The sequence below is a fragment of the Carassius auratus genome, unplaced genomic scaffold (genome assembly GCF_003368295.1).
Source record: "Carassius auratus strain Wakin unplaced genomic scaffold, ASM336829v1 scaf_tig00029439, whole genome shotgun sequence".
NCBI classification, from domain to species: Eukaryota; Metazoa; Chordata; class Actinopteri; order Cypriniformes; family Cyprinidae; genus Carassius; species Carassius auratus.
The window spans coordinates 1-11,588 of NW_020525767.1; the positions used below are offsets into that span (position 1 = coordinate 1).

At 36.4% G+C, this 11,588-nt stretch overlaps 1 long non-coding RNA gene across 1 annotated transcript; it reads right to left on the reverse strand.

The window, feature by feature from the left end:
- Positions 1–3,045: 3,045 nt before the first annotated feature.
- Positions 3,046–9,481, reverse strand: LOC113079844 (uncharacterized). The gene is made up of 3 exons (XR_003281765.1): positions 9,098–9,481; positions 7,740–7,771; positions 3,046–3,116 (listed from the first exon to the last, which is right to left on the reverse strand). It is a non-coding gene; the product is annotated as an uncharacterized LOC113079844 (long non-coding RNA).
- Positions 9,482–11,588: the final 2,107 nt, after the last annotated feature.

Below are 11,588 nucleotides of genomic sequence, written 5' to 3' on the forward strand. Positions count from 1 at the left end.
TGCATTTCTGACTGTCTACTTCTCTAATGATCATTTGCTCAAGGGATGCACAAAAGATCTGTCCATAATTTAGTGATTGTACAGATGGGTAACGAGGCTGTAGGGATAAAACTGCAGTCTTTACACTGGAACATACTGTATAAAGGTACTATTTGGAAGGGTTTTTTTGTCAGCTGAACAATTGGTATGCTGTTAAAGTACAGTGCAGTCCATTACACACACTGTGCTTCTTCATTTTCATTCTGTCAAACATAAATGTAAATCTAATTGGATTAATCAGTATTTGGTCCATATTGGATATTTATAGCTCATGCTAATTTAATCCATTTTTACATTTAAACATGACTCATCATCTAATGGTAACTTTAAGTTTAAATCTTTACAAACACTGATCATTTAAAAAAGAATAGTAAATGTCATCTGTTTGCATACATATATATATATATATATATAATTATATATATATATAATATATATATATATATATATATATCTTTATGATTTTTTTTTTTTTACAAATAACTATTTCAATCTATTATTTTTTTTTATCAGCAATGACATAATGACATATTTACTGAAACATAATATATAGGTATAAACTATAGTTTTTTTTATAGTAGAAATATTGGCCAGAAAATTTTAGGTTAGCAGCATCACGCTGTTATCGGGACAAACTGATAATGGACAGCACACATTTTCTATTTTCAACAATTTTAGTATTTCCCCGTTCAAGTAACAGGAGTTGCTCTTCATGACAGAATGATTGTTTAAGGGAGAATATGCAGACTACTGGAAAGAAGAAATGCCTAGTCTGTACTAAAAGCATGGCAGAAACACTTGTGGAAGATGTCATTGAGGTTGATATTGGATAGCACAGCTTGGACTGCTTTCTCTGGAGAAGGGCTGCACTCTTGTGTTCTCTGTTCTGACAGCACTCTCAGACTGTGGTCTTTGAATCATTGTCAGTCATCGGGATAGCGTTGAGACTCAAACACAGAGATACAAGGAGGAATTAGACATTTTGATATATTTGTGACAGGATCCCACACTCAAAGCAGTAGCCACAATATAGTGGAGGCTGGGTGGGTGACATACATCTGAAATGCCGAGGTAAATGTTGACATCTCAGAGTTTACAGGATCCCCTTTTGAATCTCTCTTCAGTTCTCTCACAGATGTGGGCGAACATGCTGGAAAAAGCAGAGACTGTTTACATAAAAACAGATGATGAACCAAAGTAGTCCTACCACTTCTCCTTCTATGATGCCGGCACATCTATAGTTTTATCTGCACATTTAAACATAAAAATCGACATTTAAACAGATAAAAAACAATTCTAGGCTATAGATTCTCTTATTCTGTAGTTAGCTGAACTGACAACAAGATGCATTTCATCTGTAAAACTCACTGCCCACTGTAAAGGCCTTTCACATCAAGAAGGTTAAGCTATAACAATAATTATACTGGCATCCACAACCAATGCAAAATAACATTCTGTTTATTATAAGTGCACAATCCCGGTTTGTTGTGCCGCTTTAAATGCATGCCATGAGCTCTTTAAAATCAGGTGGATTCTGATTTTAAAGACAGTTGTGTTTCATCGTTCATCAGCTAAAAAAATACAAATATGTCACACTCACCAAAAAGAGGCTGGACACTGCTCAAATTAAACCAATTGCAGCAAGCAATATGTAAAACAAAACAAAAACGTAATGGCTTATTAAAAATTCACCCTGCAGTGCGCCAGGATTTCTGTTCCAAGTAAAAAGAGTCCCTATGAAAATCCTCAGCTATGTCACAGGCCCCTACTTAATGCAATTCTATGGGATACTTCTAGTCTTTTATAGTCCACCAGGCACAATTATAAGTTGAAATTGCTTAGAAAAGTTATAGCACACCTCTCCTCAAACAATACCCATGATTTAAAGTATGCATTTTAGGTGCTTTAGCAAGCACCATTAAACAATGTAAGTTCTCAAAGCGTCTATCTAGCTGGCAGCTCAAAACTGGACTGCCTCTCTGATGGAGTGAGATCCCTCTTATGGCCCATTTAAAAGTAAGGCCAGCTAAGACAAGATGGTCCCCACAGGACCTCCAGCCAGCCAGTTCCAGACGCTCAGCTAGTGGCTGCCTCTCCTGTCCCTGCCTAACCCTCTTTCCAACTTCCAACAGACTCGCCGGCCAGCACACACATCAAATGCAGCGCCAGCTATCATCAAACAAAGAGCACCTGAACACTTTCAGCTCGTGAGGTGAAAGTCAAACTCTTCCAAAAGCTCTCTCATTTAGCATGAGTACTTTCAGGCCTTCCAAACTGAAAACTGGCAATGACGAAAGGACTGAAGTTGGTTTAATATAGGAGAGAAAGCAAATAAGGTCCAGCAAAAGTGAATATCAAGCCTCATGCATCTTGTCCTCGGGGACACTGGAGCCACAGAGGTCAGACATGTTTGTTTCTAAACAAAAGGATCCTGTTCTGCAGTAAACAACCTTGCAGTGTCAATAGAGCAGGAACTCTCCCTTGGGTGGCCTGGGAAACCCCACCACGATCTAATCTGGTTGAAAGCACCTGGAGAGGCTAACAGCATTCAGGACTAATTTGAGTTGTCAACTACTTGCTTAACATGGGATGCACTTTTACAGGGCAGTTGAACGTCCTTATTGCATTATTACACGCATTCTCTTCCTGCAATGTGGCTCTCGGCAGACTTTTATTAGGTCCCGGAAAGCCGAGCAGATGGCCCTTGTTGGGCTCTTTATCCATGTGTAATTGGCTCTCCAACATTCATTAGCTGGTTGAAACATCAGCAATCAGCCATTGAATACTCAGATTAACTTCTGCTCGCAAATGGATTCTGATCGAAATTGGATCATAGATTAGCTACAATGGGACCTTTAAGGAATCAGTTTTTATTTCTTTTTGAGTTTAGATGATAAAAGAACACAATGTGATGGTGGTAAAAGTTAGAAAAATTGGAAATACAGCTGGGCTACATTCACATGCATCATACTTGTATCTACTAACAGATGTGAATCTTAAATTGTCCATGAATATTATTAGCTTCCAACGGTGGCTCCAACCACGGCGAGTTGATTCTCAAAATGCAGGTGCGTGTCCTAAAAATTGAAGGGAGTTAGTTAGGTCATTAAATGCGGTTTTCAGTCTAGTTTATAACTAAAATGTGTATGAACAGAAACATATTTAGCATTCTAATTCAGGACTGATGTAGTGAAACTCAAAAGCTCAAAACGTTGTAAAAAATAGCTTTAAAAATTGTTGTCAGTTATGAAGCCTCTCGTTAACCACAACTAGATCCCAGTGAACTAGGAAATTACAGACCCGTTTCAAATCTTCTGATCATGTCTCCTATTTTAATGAAGCTGTGTCTACTCAGTTGTGAGTTTTTTTTTTTTTATTTGTTATTTGCTTCTTGCATCAGACCAAAGCTGCATCTCATTACTAGGTTTACTTGTTCTTTATCTTAGCACTACGTTCGACACTATAGATCATGATATAGTTACATATAGTTGTAGTTATCTAAAAAACTGCTTTGGACATTGAATATTTAAAGGATTAAATAGGTCACACATCTCTTCTATTTCAGAGTAAGTCAACACTGAGGTAAATTGTACTGGTTTCTACTAGACTAATGTGATTTCAGTGGGACTTAAGCATTTATGTTACACTGCTGAATTACTGTTTTATTCTGAAATCTATTCTGAATGAAATCAGACTTTTAAAGTGCATGTAAATGTACTTAATGAGATCACACAGAGGGCAAATGGAAACATCTGCCTCTCAGATTTTTCTCCTGAGGGACAACTGTAATCTCTAATGTGCCTCCTCTAGTGTATCAGAAAAGATATTGTCTCAAATCGTACACAGAATTGCAATATGTACAATATCAAAACCTGCAAAGGTCAAACATTTCAATAAAACAAAATCAAACATTTGATCAAATTCTTCCAAAACCAAATGCTTTCTACATTGATTTTATAGCTCTATACTCTCACTGTGTGTCAACAGTTGTCTTAATTGTCTCAATTTTTAGGAGGAACATCTAAGTAGATATTTCAATTGAAAATGACTAAATCTCTCTTGAGATATCTAACAACAGAAAAGAAACTTTTTCGATAGATACACTGATACACAGAGCTTCACTCATCTCTACAGTAGAACGCAGCAGTGCCTTATGTCGTCATTGATCATTTATATTTTCCCCTCAAAATGAGGCTACTGTCTGGAACATGCCATTCCAAAGCTGCTAAAATGGAGCAAACACATAAATTATTCTTGCAAGAACAGGGTGATGACGTATATGAACTGATGCCATGTTCTCTGATGATCGAGGTTTTTCTATGCGTTTCATATACTACTGATCTCCCGAACGCCCACACATAACCCCCCCCCCCCCATTTAAGCACTGCTTCATGAACACTTATGCTATTTATAGAGGCTTTAAACGGCCCACACCTTCATATGTGGTTATGTTCTGCCTTTGCACAGAACAAAGCGAGGTGTGAGACACCCCCCCACATCACAAATATATAAATGCAATCACAGTCTGCTTCGATTTCCAAGGGCATTTAGGCAGAAGGTGAGTGGTCGGAGATATACAAGTGAAATCATCAGGGTGGTTTTGTAAGGTTTTAGGTGTACAAATAATAATAATTGCTGTTAAAGAGACTTTCTGTAAGTATGAGTGATTATGATTGGTCAATCTCAAACATCTTCTCATATCACTGCAGTCTCTTTTATTCGTACATAATTTAAAATCAAATCAATATTTCAAAATTAAATTAAATATTTTTATGGTTAAAATAGTAATTTTTTCCATAATATGCAGGTAAAATGAACCGATAACAGGTGGTTATCGCAAATATATTTTATGTATATGTATATATTTCGCCATTATGACTGACTGACTCTACTCGAAAATTCGAACACTTTTTGTAATTCTCATTTCTTCTTCTGACCATCTCACCAGTCGTTATCCCATCTCATCATTCATGCACTTCTTCCTCTGTCTCTGTTTCTCTTCCTCTACTCTATCCAGATGTAGCACATTCTGCCAGCTCTTCTTCAAACTTGTAATTTTGCAATTAAGACTGAGGAGGCAAAAGAGGCTCTCCTAAGCAGCTGGCTCACCATCAAGCTGACAGCAAGTGGAAGTCCTCTTTTATTATTTACTCGCTGTTTTCCACACACTGATGATTAAGGAAGAACCAGATCACAGCTTTACTGGTATTCTATAAGGAATGAAACCTTCCTTAGTAAACCATCGTTAGTGTCTTTCTCTTTTTCTTCTTTGAACGCACACAATAATTGCCAGTGAGTGGCCAGTTTGTCCCTTTAGTCTCTTTGCTGCTTAACAGCTGATGGATTCACTGTTACAGTAAAAGGTTTTGAAGACAAAAGAATTACCTGTGTTTTCTATACATTACAATCCTAAATTCATACAATCCTAAATTATATTCACCGTAATGAATATAATTACAAATAGGCTATAATATTTTGTCCACACCTTAAATCTCAAGTCAGTGTGACCCAGTAACTATTAAAATAACACATTACTGTTAAATGTACAAGTAATATCGCAAGTAAGTAACACAAGTTACTTTGTTTTCCCCTTTGTTCACTGACACCTCTCCTGTCCCCATGTTAAGAGAAATTAGGAGTGAGGTACAGAGGGACGTCCTTCAGTCTGAGGCTTAAAAATTTACTTTTTTTGCATAAGGGACTTTGCATTTGCCAAAATATAACTTTTTTTTTTTTTTTATAAACAAGTCCAGCCCAGGTGACAAAAAGTAATGCAAAAGTAACATAATGCATTACTTTCCATAAAGAGTAACTAAGTTATGCAACTTATACAAGCTGATCTGTTATTACTCATGCATATAAAATACTTGGACATGCATATTACTGAGCTAACAGTGAGTCCTCCAAATGTCAGAAGTGTACAGTATTTTAGATCATTTTTGCCTTTTAAGACTAGTTCCACAATGTTCTGAAATGTTCCACATACCAAATATGTGTTTATGCAGAGGTCACGTGTAGGTAATGCTTTTCCCATCATGAATTTTGATACAACTTGTTCCATTAGGTTTTCTCAACACAAATGAAGCATTCAGGCAATCTCTGACTGGTTGTTTTGGTGCAGATCTAAGTGCAATTGTCATGTTAACATATTCAGAAAACATCAAGCATCAGCTTCTGAAATAAACACTCCAAACAAGCTAGGTGTTAAAACTCCTTTACATGAACAGTTCACCCAGACATAAAGATCTATACTCAGCCCGACTCATCTCACATTTTTCGCCCTTCAAAAAGGGAATAATCCATAAAATGTCAGGGCGTCTCTCTTCTATTCAACTGAGACTGTCAAGAAAGAAAAAAAAATACAGAAAAAAATATGGTGCAATATTATTTAAATTATTAACCGAAAAGCATGTCTTGCTCTTCTGGTGCATTCACAATACACACCAAAAGGAGAAGAAACTGAACAAACTACAGTAATAATGGACAAGATGTATAGATCCTACACTGTTCTAACAGAGCTTCACTCTTCGAGGAGGTACAAACAGCTTTGCTCTCCAGCAGAGACCCTCAGGTTTCAGCATGTCTGAGCATGACCTTGCCGAAGAATCCCCTTTCTCCCTCAGCTCCTATGGGGTCCCATATTCTAGACAGAATTAATGGAGGGCTTCAACAGGTTTAGAGGAGATTTGAGAAAGTGACTGAAAGGAAAAGAGCTAGGAACAGAGGGAGAGAGGAGAAAGATCGAGCAGTCATCATACACTCAACTGTGCACCTGTAATTAGAGATAGTGCTGAAGCCTGCGGTGGAAAAATGGAGAAGCACAGCACTGCAGAGGGTGCCATTGACCTGCCGTGACCAGTAATTGCAGTCGCCTTAAAGAACATCCAGTGCCTTTAGTGCGTAAGAGGGGAGCAGGAATTAAAACCACTTTTCCAGGGTAATTTAAACTCATACGGTGAAGAAAACAGCTATTAGCAGGTCTTCAGTAACAAATTGCAATGTTAGAAAACGTGCCAAAACTTCACACTTCCAAGTTAAATAGCATGTGCAAGAGTTTGAAAAAAGCTGCCTGGATGGTCTCTTTGCAAAACATGATTTCATATGAGAAATGCCTATCTTGCTCATTCTCCAATGTGAAAGGCGCCTCTCAGAAATTTGATAATTAGACTCGTGAGACAAATGAGAGGCATGAACATCTGCAGTGAGGACATCAGCTGCTTCAAATCTGAACAATTATGCAGGTAGAATCAAACTTCTGTTGTGAAAATGATTGGAAAATCTCATTTAAATTAGATATCCTAGATTGTTGAGAGTATCTGCACGTCTGTTTTACCAGTGTGCAAATTTCTGTTTTAAGAAACGTCCTGTTAATTAGTTTCCATTTTACTGTCGAGTTGTTTTGTATAATATCGTAATAACTACTCTATAAAAATGAAATATACTTGTATATACTTTGAACCATTCCCATCACACTGGTGGAAACCTCTGAAAAACCTCAACGCTATCTTTCAAAATGGACTTTATAACTTCATGCAAGATGTCCTCCAGTAAAACCATCACAAAGAAAAAGCTTTGAGACATGTCAAATATACAGTATTGAAATTCCTTGAAAATGATTAACTGTTGCTGCAAGCAATTTACAAATACCATCACAGGCACTTCCTGAGATCTTTCAAAATATGTAATGAATAAATTCCTACCTTGACACTGAAATCCTTGTTTCCCAAAACCCCTGAAAGATAAACGCAAGAGTTCATTGAAAAAAAGAATTGTACCATAATTTTTTAACATTTACACTTGCACTAAACTGCTTTGTGGTTTGATTTTTTTCATGTAGTATGACTCATGTCTTATGTCTTATGTATGTCTTATAGTCTTGTATTGGCTTACAATAACAATGGAGTCATTTTTCCAATCATATTTTTTAAAAATATGATTTTACTTTGGGAAATCAATAAAGCTCTGGCTCAAAACCAAGTGAGCTCCTACTGAAACAGCATTTTGCCCATTCTAGGCTTGTTCAGAGTCAGCTGAGACATGTGATGGCCATAAACGAGTAGTGTCTCTAGATAGACTGCAACATAGGTTTTGAGACAGTGTACAGTGTTACACCTGAGCTGGAACAGTAACAGGTCCACCTTTATGGAAAGCCATTTTAACATTTATTCCTTAAATTAACTATGATATACCTTTATGTTACTACACCTTTTTTTATTTGTTATTCATTTATTAGACAACAGTGTCTTCTCCATTGCATTTTTAATAAAAACATTTCTAATTTAACTAAGAAAACATTTAAGTTAAAAGCAAAGGAGCAGTTCGTCCATGTCATTACATATAAGAAAACATTTTAAGACATATACTTGTGCTCATATATCGATACGAGCATCTCTCAATTAGTAAAAAGAAAATGTAATGGCAAAATGCATAGCAGCAGTCGGAATTGTTACTAGTAAGTGTTGTATTGATTACTAATAGTATGTATTGAATATGTACATGTATTTTAATAAATAGCTGCATGTACATTTGATGACTAAAATAGCTGCATGTACATTTGAAGACTAAAGTCACTACTGGATATATATATATATATATATATATATATATATATATATATATATATATATATATTTATATACATACATATACACACACATATACACACACATATATGTATATATATATATATATATATATATATATATATGTGTGTGTGTGTATATGTATGTATATATATATATATATATATATATATATATATATATATATATATATATATATATATATATATATATATATACATACATACATATACACACACACACACACATATATATATATATATATATATATATATATATATATATATATATATATATATATAGCCTATATATATATATATATACACACATACATACATACACACACACATACATATGTATATATATATATATATATATATAATAAAAGAACTAGAAACACAATACTACTTAGTTTTAATACATTACTGTTAAAGCAGCTTGCCATACACTTTAATAAGGACCGCACAAACTCTTACCAGATAAAGTCCGTGCAGTGGCTGCAGAAAGTAGGCTGCTTGAAGAAGCGAGCGATAAACTTGTGGTTCTTAACTTCGTGAACGTTCTTCTGTCTCAGAGCACCTTGTCGGGCAAAGCCCCTCATGGGTGCGCTGCTCTCCTCTCCATCGCTGTTCGATTGCTCTGCCATTCTCAACGTGGGGAAAGTTTGCGCGAGCCTGTACACTGGAGTGAGTTGTGCGGAGTACGTACACGTAATGTAAAGCTTCAGATTGCGATGAACTCTCAGGCGCGATGCTTGCGTCCCTCTCCGCCCAAGTGCTCTCCTTACGCACCGGTACACGCACGCACACACACACTGACGCGCTGTTACAAGACTCCTCCCACACTCCCACTCATTTACCTTTGGCAAGCTTGAGCCGATTGATGGGGATTCTGTCAAACCTCTCTCACATTTACATGAAAGAGTCTGACAGCATAATGAAAGGGAGACAATGGGAAACATTTACGAGTAGATAATGAAACGCGAGGCTCATGAAAATGTATCTGGCAGGAGAAGTGTCAATCATGTAGCTCGTCACTGCCTTGTTGATACTGTATGTAGAACACATAGGCCTACTCTAAGTGATAAAACTTAAAGGTGCACTCAGTGTTTTCTTTCTAAATATTTTATACAAAGTAAATAACAGTTTAGAGAAATTATTAGAATCATTTACGATCTTTAAAGTTAAAGTCTAGACTGTTGTCTTCTAGATTCTAGAAAAAGCGGTTTATTCTACATGGAGCGGGTCGCCCCCTCATGGGCACTAACATGTTGACATCACATGATCAGCAGTAGAAAACGCACGGGATTTTTTCAAAGATTAAATTTGTCTAGATTAAATAGAGCGCATGTGCTTAATGTCAGAATGAGAGAAACATAAAAGGAGCAAAACACGATGCTTTTGTGTGAAGCTGGAAATTGGTAAAATTAGTAAAACTTCATTGCTGATATGTTCACATCCTGGTTAAATTGGGATGATATGAGCCAGTTAGAAATTAAATTTACCGTGAGCACCTACAACATTAAATTAATTTGAGCATTGGATATTCATACCTGAAAACTGATTAGACCATATCAAGATAATTAGGAAATAATTCCTAAATTGAATTAGCCCGTATTTAATAACATAGTTTATGATAAAATGTGGTGAAATAAGAAAGAATATTTATGTTATGCAGGGAAGGAACCACCATAGACAATATGTAGATTTCAATTCTGATCTATTTTTTTATTTTTGTTTTTCCCAATCCTGATTGTGTGGTTACATTTTACTATATACATGAAAAAAGCACCAACTCTGTGATTATTTCATATGAATTACAACGTTGTGGCCAAATCTTCAAGTTAAGAAACCTATTTATGATCATACTGTTACAAATGTACCAAGCATTTTCAGGGGTTTTTGATGCAACAGGCTGCAGGATCTCTGATCTCCCCCAAGCATGAAGCTGCATGGAGAGCAAGATATTTCGGTGGCTGCTCATATAAATTGACGTCTGAGCTTTGTTACATAAACTTTTGTGTTGTGTCCCAGCTGACTCTTTTCAGCAGAGTTGTTTCATTCCTGTTCTGTGACGCACTAAGTAGGAGGCAAGGACAACCAGCAGCTGAGAGTACAATGGCACCATGCACTTACCTGGAGAGACTGAGTAACCCTCAGCAGGGAGCTTGAACTTCTTGTGCTGATGCTGTCATACCCCTGTTGATCATATCGTGTGATTCATGCTTGTTGCTGAACCGCTATATCAGGGATGCCGCAGTTGATTATATTGGTAATCGATTGTTAGATGATGAATCGAACACTGCGAGTTTGTGAACATTTAATAAAAACAGACTTTAAAGGGTTAGTTTACCCAAAAATGAAAATAATTAAACCCCGATGAATTCTAGGTGTATATGACTTTCTTCTTTCAGACGAATCAAGTCGGAGTTATATTCAGTAGCATTTTTCGTTGACGAATTGTACTACTCCCTGTTTTAGTGGGAGGTAGGAAAATCTGCCAGTGACAGAACACAGGCTCTATCATTGCAGTCAGCGGGGGTTGCAGTGCTTCAGTCCAAAAGAAGTGAAATAAAAATTGCCCTTCCATAAAAAAGTGTGTCATAAAAAAGCATTTTTGTAAGTAAAATATACATATTGAAAATGTAATAATCACTTTAATCTAGTTGTACATGGAAGCAGCTCCGGGGCGGATGATGTATGATGTCAGTTTTGTGCATACGCTGCCCAGAAGTCACTAATTAAAAGTACAAAATGAGATTTGTAAAGAAGAATGTCAGAGGATTACGATATAAGCCAAGAGGAGACTGGTTTTCCTTTGCTGAAGTAAAGAACTTTGCTTCTTTTGATCCTGTAAACAAATGTTGGTTTTCACGAGACTCACCAGCACATGCGCAACGTCAACTTCATACATCATTCGCCCAGAACTGCTTTGTTTGTGCAGTCTACATTAAAGGGACAATAAGTA